Raw genomic sequence first — 6126 nt, 5'->3', positions numbered from 1 at the left:
GATGGCTCATTTCATACCTTGTAAGAAGACATCAGATGCATTGCATGTAGCAGACCTATTTTTCAAGGAAGTGGTAAGATTGCATGGATTACCTAAGAGCATAGTTTCAGACAGAGACACTAAGTTTGTTGGCTATTTTTGGAGAACACTTTGGACGAAGATGAAGACAAATTTGAAGGTTAGTTCTAATTTTCATCCACAGACTGATTGATAGACAGAAGTAGTTAACCGAAGTTTGGGAAACTTGTTGAGATGTTTAGTGGGAGATAAAACCAAAAGTTGGGATTTGATCCTTGCACAAGTAGAGTTTGCCTATAACAATTCAGTGAATAGAAGTACCGGAAAAACACCTTTTGAGATTATTACCGGAGTGCATCCTAAAGGAATAGCAGAATTGAGAGACATTAGCAGTGAAGACCAAAAGAGTTCAGAAGTAGAAGAATTTGCAGATCACATGGTAGTATTGCATATTCATGTTAAACAACACTTGGAAGACATGAATAGCATTGAATAGAAGGAGAAGGCAGATGAGAAGAGGAGACATAAGGAATTTGAAGTTGGCAATGAAGTGATGGTCTATTTGAGAAAAGAGAGATTCCCAGTTGGAACTTATAATAAGTTGCAAATGAAGAAGTTTTGACCCTGTAAGATCTTGAGAAGGTTTAATTCTAGAAATGCATATGAGGTGGAGCTACCAGATAGTCTAAGTATTTCACCTATATTCAACATTGTAGATCTTCATGAGTACCATGAACCATAATTCAATGAGGACAGTATTGCAGACTTGGAGAAACAATTGCCCCAGAAAGAACCAGATCAGATTGAATAGATTTTGGACAGTAGGATTGGGCGTAGTACCCGAAACAATCAGTACAAAGAATATCTTTTGAAGTGGAAGAACAAACCAGTGGAAGATTCATCTTGGATTTCTCAGGCAGAGGTAGACCACCTTGGTTTCCCTCTGAACCTAGCAAACTGAGAGGTTCACTTTTTATTAATCCCGGATGTCTGATGCAGGAGCATCCCCGGTTCACAACAATGTTGCATCAACCAAAAACATTTTCTTTTATGTTTTGTTTCCTGTTTCAGTTTTCCTTTTTGTGTGTCCTGGTTTTGGCTCACCGGTTTCTATGGAGTTGGATTCTACTTGAAGACTTGATCACCCTACTTTCTTTCTAACCGCATCTCATTTAGATCACTTTTTGGCAAGATATCGCTACCAGTTTACTTGATAGTTTCTTGTTACCGGTTGCCTGAGACCTATTCTAGTGATCTACCGGAACCCATTCTGAAGCTTGCAGAGCCTTGCACATTGATCTTGATGTTTCTTGGCATGTGGCCGACCTTCTACATTTCATCCTTTGGATTTTCCGAAGGAATCTCTTGGTGGAGGTCGACCTTGTTCATTTTGCATTGTTCTTTGAGTTTTGATCCTTTTGGGCCGACCAGATCCTTTGGATCGATATATATTTTTGTAATCATGCTTTAGAATGTAATCAATCAGAGAATCAAGGAGTATCAGATAGATAAACTGTGCCTAGAAGATATTTCTTTCGATTCAAGGTCCCGATGTGATCTATTCTACCAGGCCTGTGTGTCGGTATGTTGTAACTCGGTTGTTACTGGTTGGATGTAATTTAACTTTCATGTAATAAAACTATCTATTATACATTGCCTCCATCATATTCGTGTGTTTATGTTGTGTTAACTCTTGCTAACCGGTTTGGACTGATCTCCTTGAGGTCCCTCCTCACCGGTGACTGCTTCACACATATATATGAGCATAAGTAAATTATTACTCAATATCCAAACATTACTTTTGATGCTCTGCTAAATGGACAAGGTTAGCAAATGACAAACAACACAAGAAACCGTTAGTGTTAGTCAATCAAAAACTAATCTAAACAGGCATATCAAAAGAGATACTAAAAACATGAGAGCATATTTAACTAAAGAAGCAAATATGATGAGGCATCTCCAAATACCTCCTAACATACTCTTAGCTTCTTCTCCTTTGTTCCTCTCCTCTCCAAGTTCCAAAATAGTGTAGCTCTCAGCAGCTTTTTGCACTATGGATGCTTATGGAGGTTTGAGATTGAAATATTGCTCTAAATGTAAAATGAAAAGCTAATATTAAGCTATTGATACTAAAATGATTGATTTTATCCAAAATGACAAGATATTAGTTAATTATGCTAAAATGCTCTCTTAAAATGCCTATATCTTAAATGCATACAAGTTTTCAGGATCTGGATTATGAAGAAATGGGCTCTATTTATAGGAAAAATGGAGCAATGGATGGTTGAGATTGAGCAATCTCAACAAGGGTCAGGATTGAATGATTTCAAATCCATGTGAGGGCTTTCAACCCAATCCTAGGATGACAAGTGTCAATGTAAGATAGGTTGAGAGGGGAGGGAATAAGCATTAAATGCTTGATATGACCTTGGGAGCTAAAGTCAAGGTTGGTTGAATGAATAAACTCTTTATTCAAAGAATAAAGCTTTTATCCAATGGATAAATTCTTGTGCAAATGTGAAATGGATGAATATGGTCAAAACAATAAATGTTTGGGGAGACAAGTTTGAAATAACCATAAATGGTTATGTAAGAGTCATAAATGGTCATGTAAGAGCCATTAGTGGTCTTGGAAGACTTTGGGGGTTAATTTGTTGAACACACAAAGCATTAAATGCTTTTCAAAGACTTTGGAGTCTTTGAGAAGTGACTCCATTTTGCTTAGGAGTGTGACAATAATTAGGGGATGGATTAGGCTAATTAGGAAGGGGTTAGAAGAATCTAGAAGGGGATTAGATTTTGCAAGTGGATTTGATGGGTGAGGGAAAATAGGATTTTATTTAAAATAAAAATTCATTTATTTCAATAAATGTGTGCAAGTTGTATTCGTAAGAAAATGCAAGTGGGGGGGGGTAAATGATTTAAATAAATGTTTAATTTAATTTATTTAAAAGAGGAATAGGGGGATTTCATTAAATAAATAGATTTTATTTATTTAATTGATTTAAATTTGATTTTGTATATGGTGAAAATGGATAAAAATAATAACGATATTGAAAGACTAAATGAATTCAACCACAAAACCCTAGCCTAACAACAACAAAGATCCACCATAACATATGAAGATTACCTAAGACAATGCAAATCAAACGAAATCACAAAGATTATACCATCACATGTCCAATAGGGTTTTGATCTCCATTCTTCCTATCTCCATTGATCTTGTTTGATATATTTGCTCTCAGATTTTATGTGCACAAGAGCTCAACAAAGAACGGAATGTGGTTGCAAGTAGGATCGTAGTGTAGTCCAGTGTATAAAAGATGATTCATTAGGATGATTAGGGTTTGATAATGAAGGAAGCATCTCCTTATATAGAAGACACTATATGAAATGGAGGGATAAGATTGAGAGGTGTAAAAGGAGGTCGGCTATGATTAGAGGGTAGGTAAAAGAAATAATAAAATAATGAAAGGGGTAGGTAGTGTATGAATTAAGAGATGAATGACATGTGTCATGGGTAGAAAAGGCTAATGAATTAATTAAATAAATAAAGATTTATTTAATTAATAGAAGAAGTGGGATAATTAAATAAAAAAAAATATTTATTTAATTTAGGAAAAGGATAATTTAAATAAATAAATGTATTTATTTAAATGAGAAATAAGGCTAGAAGAGGATAAATGAATTAATTAAATAAATAAGGATTTATTTAATTAATAGAAGAATTAGGCTAAAGTAATTAAATAAATAAAGATATTTATTTAATTAGACATGACAATTTTAGGTGTCTACAGATTTAATAAATTAATTAAAATAAATTGAATAATTTATTTAATTAATAGAAGAATGTTTGGGGATGAATTAATTAAATATTAATTTAATTAACTGGTGGCTAGTGGATTTTTTAATCAAATAAATAGCGAATATTTATTTAATTAAGCTGGACAGATTTGTGTGACTACATTTGCCCCTCTTTGAGACGGTGCAGTTTATAGCGTCGTTTCAAAGAAAGAAAAACTGATGTGAAGAAAATGCCCCATAAAATGTAAATTTAATGGAGGGTATGCCCCCTCGAGAGATGAGCTAAAAAATTTCAAAAAAATCGAGCGATCTCTCGAAAAAGAATGAAAATTGGTGAGGTGGTAGAAGAGAAGAAGTTAGCCATACGGGTGAAAAATAGAAGAAAACGGGGGAAAAATGGAGAAATGGGGGGCTCGGGAAATGCACAGGGACCACGGCGGTGAGCGGGGAGAAGTTACGGTGACGGTGAAAGGTATAAATGGGGTGAAAGGGATGAAAACAGGATCATTTGTGACCGCGACCAGTTGGAAATCAGAGCTCTGATAGGGACATTTTGGAGGAGCGAGCAGCAGTCAAGATGCCGATACCAATTACCGAGCATAGATTTGAGCGAGTTCGATGGTTCCAGCACCCAGACAACTATGGACCAACGCTACGCAAATTCAAAAATTTAATTTTTATGCATTTTTGATAGGTTTTTAGCTGAGTCCAAGTTAAGTCAGAGCAAGAGCGTTGGAACTACGGTTTTAGCGCTTTTGCTTAATGAACTAGCACTACTATGTCGCAATGGCGTTATTGCCCTATTGTTTGAGCGCTTTTGTTTTGTTATAGCGCTATTGTATGCAAGTTTAGGCGCTTTTGATTAATAAGCACTATTGAGGGCTTGATTGAACGCTATTGATTTTAAGTAGCGCTACTGTGTAGTTGTTTTAGCGCATTTGTAGTTTGAGTGTTGTTGGATAGCTGATTGAGCGTTTTTGTTAGGGTTGTAGCGCTATTGTTGAGAAACTAGCACTTTTGTTGGTAAAATAGCGTTTTTGCCTTAGGATAAAGAGATGCCCTAGTGTGGATGAAGACTAATCTCCCGATGCCAATGATGGATGGTTGGCGATGTGAAGTGGGAGTTGTTTTGAACCATAGCAGCCTGATGAGACTTAGGTCATTTGTTAGGATAAATGTCTGTTGAAGTCTAGGTGGCCATGATTGCTTACCTGTTGAGACCCGAAGATACTTGATCAAAGTATCTGTTGATAGTTTAGGTTTAAACTTAAGAAAGTTTGAAAACAAAACAACTGATGGTGATTGATGAATGTCCATGTGCAGGAGGAGCTGCGCGTGTTGCAATTACGTGAGCGACATCCTGCGACACAGGGGTTGTGGGATCGATTGACACAAGCGGAGATAGACTGTATTGTCGCGACGGAACTATATGAGGTGATGCACATGTCCATGATTCATATGAATCACGGATTGATCACAGCGTTAGCAGAGTGGTGGCACAGCGAGACGTGCACCTTCCATCTGGCACAGGGGGAGATGACAGTGACCGTAGAGGATGTGTGGCGCATCCTACGGATTTCGATTCGGGGGGAGCTAGTCACATATGACAGATCCTGGGGGACTCTTGCAGTGCAGAGGATTTTTTATGATGACGTTTTCATTGATGATGGCTCCATTGCCTGGGAGGAGATAGTGGCGTTATATGAGCCTCTTCCAACAGTTTTATCAGGTATTGTGGGAGGTCTTCTTTGTCCTAACAGGCGATCACATGGTTTGGTCGTCGGATGGGGACAGGTTATCGAGATGATGATGACCGAGGGGACCCGATTTGCGTGGGGGTCCTGCGTGTTGGCGCACCTGTACCAGGAGCTCCATGAGGTGGTTTACCGGGGGAGGGGTTCCTTAGCAGTGGGCATGATGCTGCTGCATATTTGGGCTTGGGAGCACCTACCAGTGACTCGACCGGTGAGTCTGAGATTTCGTGCAGTAGACCAGCCGTACATGTTCATGTATAGTGGCATGATGAGTCAGCCCCACCTGGGGAAGTTAGAGTGGTGGCGGCGGGCATTAGATGATCTGGATGCAGTTATATGGCAGCCATACTTGGAGTGTGAGCCATGGGATGATGATGCACAGGCACTACCTTACATTTTTATGACCTGATTCCTCATTGGGAGGACCGCATACCATGTGGAGAGACAGGGGCGTGGGAGAGTGCTGAGACAGTTTGGGCGGCAACAGGAACTGCCCAGTGGATCAGGAGAGTATGCTCGAGTTATTCGGGAGAGGTATGCATGGGGGGCA

This window comes from Cryptomeria japonica, chromosome 7, assembly GCF_030272615.1.
Source record: "Cryptomeria japonica chromosome 7, Sugi_1.0, whole genome shotgun sequence".
Lineage (NCBI taxonomy): Eukaryota > Viridiplantae > Streptophyta > Pinopsida > Cupressales > Cupressaceae > Cryptomeria > Cryptomeria japonica.
The sequence above is the reverse complement of the archived record's forward strand: the minus strand, read 5'-3'. Positions refer to the sequence as shown.